This window comes from Dipodomys ordii, unplaced genomic scaffold (genome assembly GCF_000151885.1).
Source record: "Dipodomys ordii isolate 6190 unplaced genomic scaffold, Dord_2.0 Scaffold144, whole genome shotgun sequence".
Classification (NCBI taxonomy): domain Eukaryota; kingdom Metazoa; phylum Chordata; class Mammalia; order Rodentia; family Heteromyidae; genus Dipodomys; species Dipodomys ordii.
In genome coordinates, this window is record NW_012267360.1 from 4502594 (window position 1) to 4517704 (window position 15111).

Below are 15111 nucleotides of genomic sequence, written 5' to 3' on the forward strand. Positions count from 1 at the left end.
TGCTAGCCTTGAGCTGAAGAGCTGAGGGACAGCGCCCAGGCCCAGAGTTCAGGCCCCACAACCGGACCCCCCCCAAAAAAAAATTCTTGAGTGTTTATATGTCCCAAGAGAAAGAGGTAAACATAAAGGATTCCCTAGAGGACTACATGATTAAGATTAAAATATACAAGACACATTCTGCTTGGCAGCATTTAGTACCAAAACATGTGAAGAAACTCAAGGATTGTCATTATCCTGAATGTCTAGGACATAGGCTTGCATGTTTTTCACTTAATGGAATTATGAACTTCCTTATGAAGATAAAAATCATATGAAATAATTATTCTCAATTATATTTTTTAAGTAATTTCACAAAGGGATTACCATTTAACAAACTAATTAATAAGTAAAATTCATATTGACTGATATTCCTGTAAATTTTATTTACTTTCTACAGTAGGAGGTGATGGAAGCCTGACACTGGGAGAAGATATAAAATAGTTTCATATGCTTTCAGTATTACCGTATAGCCATGTGGTAGAAGTCATGTTATATGTAACAGAAATTGAGAAAACAGAAAATATACACTTCCAAGTTCTTTAATTCAAAACACATATCTCTTCTGCTCTTCTGTATGCACAAAAGGTCATCTTAATTACAACTAGCTTTGTGGAACTGAAAATTCAGTTAACAACCTTAATAGTTCTGTGGAGAAAACTGAGAAACTTTCTTCCCGCAGTTGTGCTCTCTCTCCATGACATTGATGTTATCATTAATCTGTGAAAAATGGCAGTGGCCTTCCTATAGACATATTGTATAGTGTTAATGAAAATTAATTCCATTATTCATGTATTATATAGTGCATCCTCTTTAAAATGAAAGATTAATACTTTTTAAACAAGTAAATAAGGTTTAGAAAAAAACTGTTTAAATGATTGCTTTACCATCCAAGAAAATTCAGATTTTTTTGTATTAGATATAGTAGAATTCCAAGCCAGAAATATTTTATAACTGAAAGCTACATCTATTTAAACATGTGTTTTCATGTGTGCATAAATATGCATGTGTATTTGTGTGTTTGTGTATTAGGTATACAAAATGCAGAAGACCATGTTTGAAAGAATGTTCATCTTGACATGATGACTGCATTTTAAAACAGAATTTTCTAGTATTTGAAAGGAAAAGATTCATTTGGATTCATTGGTTGAAGATTTTATTTTTACATTTTTTTCACAGAGACAAATAGAGTGATACCAGGTCTGACAAACCACTCACTCAAGATGTCATTCACAAAATTTGTCGGACAAACACTTCTTAAATTATGTGAATTTTGAAATCCTATCAACTCTGCAATGGGAAGTCTCACTTGAAACAGTGATACGTTATTAAACTGTTGTGATGTGGAAATAACACTGCCTATCATCTTAGAGTAAAATGTTTAATCCATTGTCATTGTATTATCTATTAATTATAGCCTTTTTCTTTCAAGAAGTCCCTCCTTTAAAACTATTTCCTCAAACATAGAATATATATATAATCTCTCTCTATATATATTGCATATGCAATATATATATATATATATATTCTATGATGTTTCTCAGCAAGTCAAAACAGAGAAAACATCAAAAGTCTCCCTCAATTTTAGGTGCTTTTCTTATAGTTATGTGCCAATTGTTGTGGAATACATGTAAATTAAAATATCAGCACCAGGTTGTCTATTTGTTTTTGCACATTTTTACTTGCTTATGGCAGGGTGTTAGGTACAAATGCGAATGATTTGAGATTTCATCTTGAAGTAATTTCTCAACAAATTGTTACCCTTTTGCAAACAGATTGATAACATTGAGGCCTCTATCTTATCACTTAAGGTATATCCAAATAAGATGGTGTCCTGTAAAAATATAAACTAATTTCACTTGTTTAATCTCAATACAGTAATCAAAGTTGGTAGAATACCAGAATTTAAATGTGATTTAGAAAAATTTCTTCTTATTATTCTCTTTCAAATATTTTAAAATGCCATATATAATAAACATTGTTCATATTTATATACACACACATATATATACATATAAATATATATATATAAATTATGTGTCCATATTCTTTCCTGATGACTAAGAGCTTTTCATTGATTTTCATGATCCAAATTCCAAAAAACTCCAGGTTAAAGAGGAAGAAAGAATACACTATATCTAAAACTAGAAAGTAGATACACCATACAGAGATGCAGACAAGCAGTCTTTTAGACAATCTGAGATGAATTGTGAAGAGGTTTTAGCCTCTTTAAGAACATACTGGAAAGCTCCAATTTCCTTAAATCTGGGGCTTTGTTTTCATTCACCTTTATACTATAATGAGCTCTATGTTAGTTTTTATTGAATCGTCTCCTTTTATTAGTGAGCGGGTTAATGCTTGATTTTGATATGAATGGCAATATTAGTTCCATAAAATAAGATATTATGCCTTTTGTAGACTCAAAAATCAAAAAAGCTAAATATGGAATTCCCATTTCTCAATGTAACTACCTCCTTTGTATTATACTCTCTTCCCTTGAAACATAAATTTGAACATTTCTTAATTATAGAAAGACATGATCACTGACATCCAACTTTTAATGCAAAATTGTATGAGATGGTACAGGGAAACTAAATGTTTCTCTGTAAACTGACCATCTCAAAATTCGCTACAGAGAATTTTTAGATTGCATTCAATTATACAGATAATTTTTATGAATAAGCAACCCATCAAAATTTTGTTTTATTCCCTTAGATACTTAGTTCATTAAAACCTTAAAATATTTAAACAGATAAGATAATATTGATGACTTTTCAACATCTAAACCAGAGAAGTTGTATTTCTTAACAAAGCTTATTTTTAAAAATTCAAGAGTCAGGCATAATAGAGCATTCCTATAATCCCAGAATTCAGGAAGCTAAAGTAAGAAGACTCAAAGTTTCAATCCTGCCTGAGCTATATTACAAGATCCTTTCCCAGAAAGTATACCAATAAAAATAGATACCAAGAGAACAGAGGAAGATGGTGGAGGAGAAGCTGGGGGCTAAACAAGCTTTAAGTACAAGGCTAGAGAGTCACACCAAGTGTGCCATCATAGTACAGAGAGTTTGGCCAGAGAGGAAAAATTCAGGCACCTTGGTTAAAAAGACAGATTCCAGTAGTTGTCGGTGTCCGCGGCAGCAGAAGTGGCAGTGGCAGCTGCTGCTGCAACCCCATATCAACAGAGAGAGCCCAGGACAAAGGTGCCAGAGGTGGTGTGCAATTGGATTCTACTCATCACCAGCAAGAACTGACAAGAGTAGAAATCTTCATCCTGCTGACCACAGACCAACACAGACTGCGGACATTCCAGAAACCATGGGAAAGGCATGAGTACCACATAAGACACACTCACTCCTTTTCATGGAGCAGCGGTGGGAAGGTAGCCCTTCTCCCAACACCAGAGAAGAACTCCATCTTTGATACTGACAAAGACTGGGCCAGAGAAGCTAGCCAACAACTCAGACCTTGGAAGAACACAATAGGAGCCTGACCTGTGGGGATCAACTACACTCCAGAGAAAATTGCCCTTTCCAAGCAGAGACAACTCCGCCCATGGAGAAGTGACTTTCTTCATTGGAGAAACAGAGCCAGAGGGTGCGCCACCCTCACGGTAGCACAGGCAGCAGACCCAGCTGCTGAGGATAAAAGAAAAACAATTAGAAACTCTGTAAATATAAATCCTGAGAATGGCTCCAGGCTGGGCTGTGTAAATGTCTCAGGAGCTAGCCCCTCAAAGAAAAGCTACTGATTGCTGACAGACCTCAACCTTACCCACAACCTAGCCCCATCACAGCAACTCCAAACTAGAGAACTAGAGAAAACAGCCATCTCTCTCTTTTGTGATACACAAAGCAGATCACCCTCCCACTGAACTAGCCTGGGAGGAGGGTCATAAAGTTCCCGTTAAGGCAGAGCTTCGTTCTGCCTGATCAAACTGATTTAAGAAACCAATCAAGCCACAGGAAAACCAAACACCACAAGCAAACCAGACTCCACCACGAGACTGGTTACAGACACAGGGGAGACACTAGGTTCCCCCCACCCACCTACCCACACACACCAAAAAAAAAAAAGAACCCTTTCTTCTACCTAATTTTTTTGAAAAATGTTTCCAAAATTATTTTCTATTTTTATGATCATTTTTACTTTAGGTTTTTTATTTTTTAATTCTCTTTTTACTCTTTTCCCTTTGGGTCCTTTCAGTTTTATTACTTGTTTGTTTTTTGCTTTACTTAATTGTGGTTCTGTTTTTCCCCAGATATATACCCTTCTTCAATTATTAGACCTATCCTTCACTGTGTGCATATTTATTCAAATATCGATGACTCAATTCACAAACTCAGCCTTACCTCCCTTAATTGTAGTATGATTTTTTGTTGTTGTTGTTGGTTGTGGGGCTAGAACTCTGGACCTGGGCGCTATCCCTCAGTTCTTCAGCTCAAGGTGAGCTCTCTACCACTTGAGCCACAGCTCAAGTTTTCTGGGTGGTTTATTGGAGATGAGAGTCTCACAGAGTTTCTGACCTGGGCTGGCTTTGAACCACTATCCTCAGATCTCAGCCTCCTGAGTAGAGAGGACACTGAGCCGAGCCATACTTATAATTTTTAAGTGTTTAATTTTTTTAATTTTTAATTTTTCTTGTTTCTGTATCTCTCTTTTCCTTTCCTTCTATCCTTTTCCTCTCTCTGAATTTAGGTCTTGGTTATACTCCCTCTCTCCCTTTCCCTCCTCACATTCCTCTAACCTTATTTTCTCCTCACAATTCTCCCTAAACCTATTAATTTCTGGTCTGCTGGCTCCTTCTTTGATTTTTTTAGTCCATTGATCCCTAGTTGTTTGATGATGAACTAGATTGAATCTGTTGAACAAGATAGTAAATGTACTCATTTTGACTGTGTCAAACAATCTGGGCAACTACAGATCTCTGGTTGGCGCTTGCCTTATAATAGTGTTCCAGCATGGAATCAGTTTTGCTTCTTACCAAAATGGGCAGAAGTAGCCAGAGAAACACAAGAAAAATGGCAAGTCCAAGTATCTTAACTCCCACACATGATAATCAGGCAACAGAGCAGTTAATGAGTAATCCAGAGGAGAGTTCCCAAAATGCTCTACAAACACTACTGGTAAACATGCTGAATGAAAAGATTGAAAGCCTGCAAAACACTCTGTGTGAACGTGATAGGGAAACGCATGAGGATGATGGACCTAGCCAAAGATTAATACAGAATTTCAGGAGCATGAGAAAGCTAATCAGAGATTAACTGAGGAATTGCATGAGTGGGATGAGAGTAATAGAGGCATTCATGGAATCCACAAACAGAAAGCTGAAGGAATCCATGGAGGACACAAAGAGAATGCAGAATGAAGCCCAATAGAAGGAAAGGGAGTCTAATGAAATATATCCAATCAACTAAGGGATTTGAGAATGAAAACTGAAAACAAAATTAAGGAGGTAAAGAAGTACATACAAGATGTAAAACAAAGCTCCAACAAAGAAGTTGAAGCCATCAAATCTGACCAATTAGAAGGAAAAGAAATAAAAAAAACAAAGTAGAAAATCTTGACAGTAGGTTAGACAACATGGAAGATAGAATCTCTGGGATTGAAGACAGCCTAGACATTGTAGAGAAAGAACGCACAAGTATTCAAGAAAATTTCAAGAAATATGATAGATCTATTCAACTTTTAGAAGATACCATTAGAAGGCTTAATTTAAGGCTAATCGGTGTAGAGGGCCTAGAGACAGAAGTAAAGGGGCTAGCATAGCATAGCATAGCATAGCTATCATAGCATGTCCAAAACATGCAAAAGATAGGCTCATTCAGATACAAGAATCCTATAGAACCCCAAATGGATCAGACCAGAACGGGACATACCAAGGTCACATTGTAATCTGCACAGAATCAATAGAGACCAAGGAAAGGATCCTTAAAGCTATCAGGGAGAAAAGATCAATCATCTATAAAGGGAAAACAATCAGAATAACTTCAGATTTCTCCACAGAGACAATGAAAGCAAAAAGAGCCCTGAATGGTATATGCCATGCCCTAAAGACCAACAGCTATCAACCAAGAATACTGTCCCCAGGAAAACTCTACTTCATAATGGAAAGTCAAATAAAAACCTTTGACAGCAAAGAAAAATTGAAACAATATATCTCCACCAAACCATCCCTACAAAGGATACTCAAAGATGTACTACACATAGAAAACCAACAAGAGCACAACAAAGGCCAAGAAACAGCCCAAACAGAGGCTTCAAGAATCACAGAAAGAGCACAGTTGGCATAGCCCCCAAGCAGAGGATAACATGGCAGGAACTACCAAACACCTCTCAATCCTAATTCTCAATATTAATGGACTCAATTCTCTAATTAAGCGACATACATTTTCTTTTCTTTTTATTTATTTATTTTGTGAACATACTGAACAGAGGGGTTACAATTACATGGGCAAGATACATTTTCTAGTTGGATAAAAGGCAAGATTTTTCTATCTGCTCCCTTCAAAAGGTACACCTTGCCCACAAAAAATAAATATATTCTGAAAGTGAAAGGCTGGAATAAAATCTACCAGGTAATGATCTCCATAAAGAGGCAGGAGTTGCAATCCTAATATCAGATAAAATAAGCTTCAAATTAAAATCAATGAGAAGCGATAAAGAAGGTCACTACATGCTAATTAAGGGATCTCTCCTTCAGAAGGAAATTACAATTCTAAATATCTATTAACCAAACAATGGAACACCCAAATTTATCCAAGAAACACTACTTTGTCTCAAATCTCACATAGATCCAAAGACATAAATTGTTCGGAATTTTTTAACACACCCAGAAAAAACTCAACAGAGTAATCTCAGATCCAAACAACTGCTTAGAATAACTAGACTAAACAGACATCTACTGAGTATTTCACCCAGAAGCATCACAATACACGTTCTTCTCAGTAGCACATGGAACATCCTCCAAAATAGACTCCATTCTAGGTCACAAAGCAAATTTGTCCAAATTCAAAAACACTGAAATTATGCCTCGCATTCTCTCACACCACAAGGAAATAAAATTAGAGTCAATATCAAAAGCCATCCACGAAAATCTTGAAACACCTGGAGGCTGAACAACACACTGTTGAACCACAAGTCGGTCATTGAAGAGATTAGAAAAGAAATTAAAAAATTCATAATATTTAACAAAAATTTACACACACAAATTACCAGTTACTCTGGGACACAGCAAAGGCAGTACTCAAAAGCAAGTTTATAGCTCTGAGTTGCTACATCAACAAATTGGAGAGATTTGAAACCAACAATTTAACAATGTGCATGAAGCTCCTTGAAAAAGAGCAACAAGATAAACCCCAATCCAATCCAACCCTGAAACAAGTTATTAAAGTTAAATCAGAATTTAATGAATTGGAGTACAAAAACAACATAGAATGAATTCACAAAGCAAAGAGTTGGTTCTTTCAAAAAATTACCAAAATTGACAGACCCTTAGCAAATCTTATCAGAAAATGAAGAGAACGCACCCAAATAAACTCAGCGATGAGAATGGAAACATCACCACAGAAACAACCAAGACTCAGAACATTATAAGGGAATACTTCTCAAACCTTTATGCTAATCAATTTGAGAATCTGGAAGAAATCGACAAATTTCTAGCAAATATCAACACGTCCAGACTAAACCAAGATGATTTAAACCAACTTAACAGACCCATATCAAGCATGGAAATACAAATAGCAATCAGAGTCTTCCCATCCAAGAAAAGCCCAGGACTGGCTGAATTTACAGTGGAATTCTACAAGGCCTTCAAAGCAGAACCCACACCAATAGTCCTCCAACTCTTCAATGAAATTGAAAGTGAAAGTTCACTACCAAACTTTCTATGAAGACATCATAACCCTCATCCCAAAACCAGGCAGGAACTCATCAAAGAAAGAGAACTATAGACTCATTTCTTTAATGGACATCAATGCAAAACTTCTCAACAAAATTTTGGCCAATTGACTTCAACCACTCATCAAAAAAATCATACACCACGATCAAACAGGATTCATTTCAGGGATGCAAAGCTGGTCCAATATACACAAATCAATTAATATAATTTATCACATCAACAAGAGCAAGGATAAGAACCACATGATTATCTCAATAGATGCAGAGAAAGCATTTGACAAGATCCAGCACCCCTTTAGGATGAAAGCTTTGGAAAAACTAGGAATCCATGGAACATTCCTCAATACAATAAAGGCTGTGTATGACAAACCTACAGCCAGCATTATACTGAATGGCAAAAAGCTAAAGCCATTTCTTCTAATGTCAGGAATGCAACAAGAATGTCCACTCTAAGACTGTTCATTTTCATATTAGAATGCCTAGCTAGAGCAATAAGACAAGATGCAAATATAAAGGGGATCCAAATAGGGAAATATGAAGTAAAACTCTCCCTCTTTGCAGATGACATGATCTTGTATTTATAGAACCCCATGGACTCCACTCCCAAGTTACACAAGCTGATTTGAAACTTTGGCAAAGTAGCAGGGTATAAAATTAACCCTCAAAAATCAATTGCTTTTCTGTTTGCCAATAACAAGAAGAGTGTGGCTGAAATCAGGAAAGCAACTCTTTTTGTAATAGCCCCATAGAAAATAAAATACCTAGGAGTTAACTTAAGTAAAAAGTGAAGGAGCTCTACGATGAAAACTTTAAAAACCTAAAAAAGGAAATTAAAGCAGAACTAAGGAAATGGAAAACCCTCCCATGCTCCTGGATTGGGAGGATTAACATTGTGAAAATGGCAACACTGCCAAAGGCTATCTACAAATTCAATGTGATACCTATCAGTATCCCAAACTCATTCTTCAATGAAATAGAAGAGGCAATCCAAAAATTCTAGAAGACCCTAAATAGCAAAAACGATCCTTAACAGAAAGAACAGTGCTGGAGGAATATCAATACCAAATTCAAACTCTACTACAAAGCCATACTAATCATAATAGCTTGGTATGGGCACAAGAACAGACCTGAGGACCAATGGAATAGAACTGAAGACCTAGAAATGAACCCACAGACCTATAGCCACCTAATCTTCAATAAGAGAGCAAAATAAATAGAATGGAGGAAAGATAGCCTCTTCAGTAAATAGTGATGGTAAAATTGGTTAAACACCTGTAGAAAACTAAAGCTAGATCCTTATATATCATCCTGAACCAGAATCAACTCCAAATGGATCCAAAACCTCGGAATCAAAGCAGACATCCTGGAAACATTACAGGAAGGAATAGGAGAAACTTTAGGGCTCCTTGGCATAGGCCAAAATGTTCTGAATAAGGACCTAGAAACACAACAAATCAAAGAAAATTGGACAAATGGGATTGCATGAAACTGCAGAACTTCTGCATTGCAAAGGACATAACTAGAAAGATTCATAGAAAGCCCCTGAATGGGGAGATCTTCACTAGCCATGCAATAGACAAGGGTCTCATATCTAAAATATACTTCAAACTCAAAAAATTAAATCCCCCAACAACAAATCCTCAAATCCACCCCATTAACAAGTGGGATAAAGACATAATCAGAGACTTCTCTGAACAGGAAATAAAATGACCAACAGACACATGAAGAAATGCTCAACTTCTCTGGCCATAAAAGAAATGCAAATCAAAATCACATTGAGATCTACTTCACCCCAGTTAGCATGGCTATAATCAAGAAATCTCATAACAACAGATGCTGGAGAGGACGTTAACAAAAGAGAACCCTACTGCATTGTTGGTGGGAGTGTAAACTTGTTCAACCACTTTAGAAAGCAGTATGGAGGTTCCTCAAAAGACTCCACATATTGCTCCCCTGTCACCCAGCAATCCCACTTTTGGGCATTTACCCAAATGATCACAAATAAGGCCATACTAAATCTACCAGCACAAATATGTTTATCGCAGCATTAATTACCATAGATAAGATATGGAACCAATGCAGATGCCCCTCAGTAGATGAATGGATCAAGAAAATGTGGAATATATATTTACATATATATATGTATATATACATATATAGGCATTCTATGCCTCCATCAGAAAGAATGACACTGCCCCATTTTTTATGCTATAGAAAGACTTGGGAAAATCATATTATCTGAAGTAAGCCAGGCCCAAAGAAACATTGGTCCCATGGTTTCCCTTATTTGTAATAAGTTGTATATGTATAGGACAAACAGTAAAGGTCAAAATCTATGTATATATGACCATATAAGATGGTGCTAAGCAAAATGAACCACATGATAGAGACACAAGTGGTTTTAATCTATGTTGCTCTTGTTTTTAATGTACTTACAATGTAATATGTGATTTTCTTTGTTTCTTTTGTATGTTCTTCCCCCTGTTATAACCCGTTTTCATTGTATTTGATTCTAGTGCCCTGCCTCCTATATATATACATTTTTCTACGTTGAGGAGGGGAAGGGAAATAACAAATTGCTGAAATAAGGATACAGGTTAACCTATTGTAACCATGAGATTTATAAGACACTATGTTATAAACAATGTTTTTAGGAGGGAGAACTTTGGGAAGTTGGGACGGAATGGAAAGTAGGGGAAAAAGAAAAGAGAGGTAATAATGCTCTATAGGAAATGTACTCATTACCTTACTCATGTAACTGTAACCCCTCCATACATTATCTTTACAATAATATATATATCAAAAAATAAAAATACCAATCAGTACATAAAACTCTTTGATTTTATATAGCAAAGTACCTAAATGTCTTCTCCAAGAGTAATATATAACATAGAGTGGAAATCTTCACTGCATTTTGTCTAGTGACTGGTTGAAAAGACTCCTATAAAATCCTAATGAAAGGCCATCATATATATTATTCTTCAGGTAAAAGGAAGTAGCACACATATCATGGTTCTTAAGAAGCATGCTGTGCTTTTCTTTGCCTGTGAAACTAGTCATAGGTATTATGCCCTCTTTCACATTCAGCATGCTGGGCAAGAGAAGGGCATAACTGGTAATCATTTGTCAACTAGATTATAGGCCCACCTTAAGAATTCAGCCTGCCCCAATGCATTGCAAAATACCCTTTGACCTGACAGTATGCAGCTCAGCCCTTCCAGGAGTTCCACACTCCTTCAATCTCAGTGGCATGGCTGTAATTACACTTTGGGGCAAACACTGAGCCACTTATTGCAGAGGGATAGAAAAGTATAAAGCAAAGATGAGTGAGCTGTGCAGCCTGCCTTCAAATGTCTTATAGTTAGAGAAGCAAGATAAGACATCTAGGCCAATCCTAGTGATAGAAATAACTTTTAAAATTAGAGTGATTATATCTGGATGAGACGAAAAAGCAAAGAAATCCAAAATTTCACTAGTGCAATATTTAAAAAAATAAGTCCAACTTTGAACCTCCAGATAGTGTCCTTGCTAGGTCATCAGGTATAATAAATCCTTCTCCACCTTCAAATTTGTAGAATCCCTATAAATTATAGATTTATCTGGATTCTAAGACTTTAAGGACTTTTCCAGGCTTTGCTTCATATAACACCTTTTAAGATTATTTACTTCCTTGTTATTAAATTATTTTCTATGATTAGGCTATTTGATAAATAATTAGTTGAACATTCACTTGATCTAAATGTATTGATTAAATCAGTTTTAATGAGTCAATATGGTCAGTTCACTGAAGAGTATAATAGGGTGTTTATATGTAGTAGGAATATATATATATATATACATATAAACATATATGGTAGGAATAGTTTCTTGCCTTATATAGTTTTCATTCACTAACTTCCAGTGGTAATGAAGGTTGTGCATTCAGAAGATCTGATTCCAAATCTGTTGATTTGACTGTCTCTGAATTTGCTAAATATACATCCAATTTTGGAAATTCAAGTGAAATTCTGTCAGTTTCTTATCTAAACACATAATGCACTGAATTATGACATTCATGAGGACATATGTAAATATGCATGTGTCTTCATATATATGTATACCCCATACATGTCATAGTTTATTCATATTTATGCATGTATATATATGTATATATATATGCTGAATATGATGGTAAAAATAAATTACTCAGGATTCAGAGACGTATCAAGTAAATGAGAAACATTCAAACCATGGGGAGACCTTGTTTGAATGCTATTTATGCAAATAAATCTGAGTAATGGAAAGTTTGGGCTAAAGATCTTTGATTTACATAAAACAGTAACAATTAAATGGCAGAAGAAAAACTATAACATTTTCAGGCTATTGAAACAGATCAAACTAGAGAGATTTCTTACAAAATGAAATATTTCACTGGAATATTAGAAAGATATGATCTGCTAAGGCCAAGGGATAAATGAGAAGACTTTACCAAGAGAATGGAATCCCATTTCTGTGATAATGGTCCTCCAGGATATCTTTGAATGCCAAGCAACAAAACTGTAGGCAACCCTTCTATTAGCTCTCCAACAATAGATAAAGCTTTGACCATGATTCTATCTAATTATTCAACATTTTTAATACAAGTATAATGGAGAATCACTTCTTTTATGAAAGCTGATGTCCTGTGTAACAATGGTGATAAGTAGGATAAGTTGCTGAGAAAAATCAGGGAGGAAAAGCCTCTACAGATGTCAAACATTTATAAAATGCTCTAATAGTTGAGAGATTTGCTTTTACTAGCATAAAGGATTCAAATATCATTCTTTTTTATGTTTGTTCATATTCTTAAATATCCAGCTGAGATACTGCCACTGAGCAGTGTCTCACGGTTTGTGCATTTTCTCCCTATATGTTTTTTCTTCCAGAAATGCTAATTGAGTGTGCATAGAGGGATAACTTATTTTATTATCCCGATCTGCACTTAGAACAAGACATTGCCCAAATAGACCAGTGATGAAGACTTAATGACTGTTGATTTATGACATCTATACAAGTAACTCTTAAGGATTCTCTTGTGTTCTTTAATCAAAAGGATGGAGCCCAGAGAAATGATCCAAAACTTGCATAACTTAAGTATAACAATAAACCAATCCCTACAAATGATGTCATGGCCAGTTGGAATAAAAAATATTAGTCAAAATATTTTCTCTATTCCTTCCTGAACACCTGCTCTGGTCTAATTTAAATTTATTTATTCAGCAAAGTGGGCCACTTAGCAAGACAACAGCAATGGCCAGCATCCACTGTCTATGAGCTTACTAATTCAAATCAAGTGAGAGAAATAGGAAGACAAGAGTACAGTCTCTTTATTTTTGCAGGATAGCAGAGTTCAGATAAAATGAATATTAGGAATACAACCCAAATAGAAGACAAAATACACCTGTTAAGTAAATCCATTGCCCTGTTAAAACTCAGATAAAATTAGGTCAAGAATTGTAACATTAAGAAAGTAACTCTAAATCTATAAAGGATGTCCAGCTATATGAGATTAGAAGAGACAGACATTTGTTCAATTTATGGTACTGTATGGAAGACTGACATGTTCATTATCTTCTTTAACAATCACAATACTGTGAAACTATTAGATTTTTAACACATGTAATATTACATGCCTGTTTTGCTTTTTGCAAAGAAGCAAGTTAAGGCAAAACCAATCATAAAATAACAATATCTGTTATAATTTAATAAATTCCATGAGATTTCTACCAATGTTCATAAGTGATGACATTGTGATTTGCACCTACATTCTCAATACAAACACTTGGGTATTTATTAAGGAACTCCTTCACTTATAATGCCCAAGATTCTTATTTATTCCTTCAAAAATATCTGATGAAACAAATTCCATGACCAAATAGAGTAGAAGAGCATAACATAGAAAGCATTTATCTGTGTGCTTTACTGCACACTGCTTTGTTTTGTGGTATTGGAGATTAAACCAAAGTGGTTCATGCATGTTAGGTAAAAACTCTGTTAATGAGCTAAACCCCAGATCTACTGTAGGGTTTTACAAACATTTTATATCTTCATCTGGTACCTTAATATATTAAAATAAACCCAAGATAAAGAATATTATTGTAAGTAAATAATATCAATAATATGTCTCATATTAAGGAAGGTAAAATTAATAAATCATATACAACCGGGAAATACATAATTGTGTTACAAAGCATCAGATATTGTTTCTCATAGATTGTAAGCAAGCAGTTTCATTTTCCCTTTCTCTCTCTATATATATATGATTTATTTTACCAAGCATATAGTTGAAATAACATGTTAAAATGACAATAAAGCATTGATAAAAGGTAAAAATGAATTGGAAAAATCTATCTAAAATAAAGTTACATTTCTGAGATTTTTTGTTGTTATTTAATTTTTAATTTCTCTTTTGCATTAAAATTTATAGCATGTAGGAATAATCATTTAAATTTTCCATTGTTATTGTAAATGTTATGTACAGAGGGGTCACAGTTACAACATTTCTGAGATTGTTTTAGAATCTCATCATCACCACTAGAAATAAAATTATTATATTTTTCCCCATGGGATAAACTTCCATTCTTCAATCAGAGCAGTGATACAACAGTTAATAATATGTAATTTATTCCATATTAATATTTGATGTTTTCAGAACAAGCAACTTGAATTGCAAGCCAAAAACTATACTGAATAATTCATATTAGTGTATTGTAAAAATAATGAACCTTGAGAATATAACAAAGATATCACCCCTGATGATGGAGTAAGTTAGACCATGAGGTTTCCATTGGAAACCACAAATTTTACCCAAATCTCTAGATTGTCCAGCTGGAAAATAAGCTGCCTTGTGCTAGATTCTAGTAATCCAGTGGTCTTCTCTGTAAAGCTGTTTTTCAAGAGGAAAGAGTCTCTGTGTTTGCTATCTGTAATTAATTTAACCTATTCCTTCTAAGTTGGCAGTCAGAGTATATTTCACTCATTGGTTTTCCATTTATTCAAATATAAGTTTCAGAGAATGGAGTTTAAAGAGAGATGTGATAGGTGTGGTATTCTAGAAAGGGAAGTAAGATATTAACCCAATTTTCAAAATTGTCTTTTTATTATATCGAGTCCAAGGTGTTCATTTTTGTGGAAGTATTTGGGATTTGAACTCAGTGG